The sequence below is a fragment of the Pseudophryne corroboree genome, chromosome 3, assembly GCF_028390025.1.
Source record: "Pseudophryne corroboree isolate aPseCor3 chromosome 3, aPseCor3.hap2, whole genome shotgun sequence".
Lineage (NCBI taxonomy): Eukaryota > Metazoa > Chordata > Amphibia > Anura > Myobatrachidae > Pseudophryne > Pseudophryne corroboree.
In genome coordinates, this window is record NC_086446.1 from 718,771,821 (window position 1) to 718,772,953 (window position 1,133).

The 1,133-nt window shown below is 37.3% G+C and overlaps 1 pseudogene; it reads left to right on the forward strand.

Annotated features, from left to right (window-relative positions):
• The first annotated feature begins 511 nt into the window (after window positions 1-511).
• Window positions 512-630, forward strand: LOC134894334 (5S ribosomal RNA; annotated as a pseudogene).
• The last annotated feature ends 503 nt before the right edge of the window (window positions 631-1,133 follow it).

Genomic DNA, 1,133 nt, shown 5'->3' on the forward strand with positions numbered 1-1,133 from the left:
CTCAACTGCTATGATTATAATATGTGATATCTGAATTTGGATGCTTTATTATCATAGGAAACTTTAAGATACCTGTGTAATTTCACACTAATTTTCAATAGAGATGAGCGGGTTCGGTTTTACTCGGTTTTACTCGGTTCTCAAAACGGCATCTAATTGGCTCACGGATGTCACGTGTTTTGGATAGCCAATAAGATTCGGTTTTGAGAACCGAGTAAAACCGAGTAAAACCGAATCCGCTCAACTCTAATTTTCAATAGGCCTAGGTAACCCGCCTCTCTCATCCACTGTCCGCTATATCTTTATATGACAGTGGACAGCAGAAGATGGGCCCTGAACCTATATGTTTCCTGTATCTTGCTCTTTCAGTACTCTCTCATCCTGATGCCAGTCACATAATTTCTCTGCAATGCGAAAGTAACAGAGAGACTGTGCACATTAATGGACAGTAGAAGTACTCTTTCTGGTATGTGCCAATAACCATACACCCTCTCATTCACAACCTATGTGATATTACTGCCATATCTCACTGGTCACGCCCAATCTCGCCTGATCTTGGAAGCTAAGCAGTGAGGAGCCTGATTAGTACCTAGATGGGAGACTGCTAGGGAATATTAGGTGCAGTAATAAATACCTCTGTCTCCATGTGAAAAGCAGAAGTGTTGGAGCAACCTTTGACCCTACCGATTTCACATCTATATTCTTTTTCAATTTATTCGTCTGATCACAGACTCACTTAGAGTTTTTCTTTCACTGTACATGTTGACCAGAAACTTAGCAATAGCAGATTAACCCTTACCAGGATATACTATCAGAATAGGCATTGGTTAATGGACTAAATTCATAGCCTAAATTGTTATATCAAATGCCTATGTGCCATATGTCGGAATTTTTTTCTGTTATGTTGAAATTAAATTTCTGATATTTTCATCTTGTGTGTCACTGTCACCTCAAATACCTATATAAATTGGAGAATTGATACTCCTATTCATCATTTTTTCTTATTGATAATTGAGAATCTGTCCTCAGATTCAAAAATACAAGTGGAGAGAGGTTCAAAATTCTTTATGACCTTCTCTTAAATTATTATATGTGTGTTTGTCTGTGTACCATCATTTTATTATATTCTAATT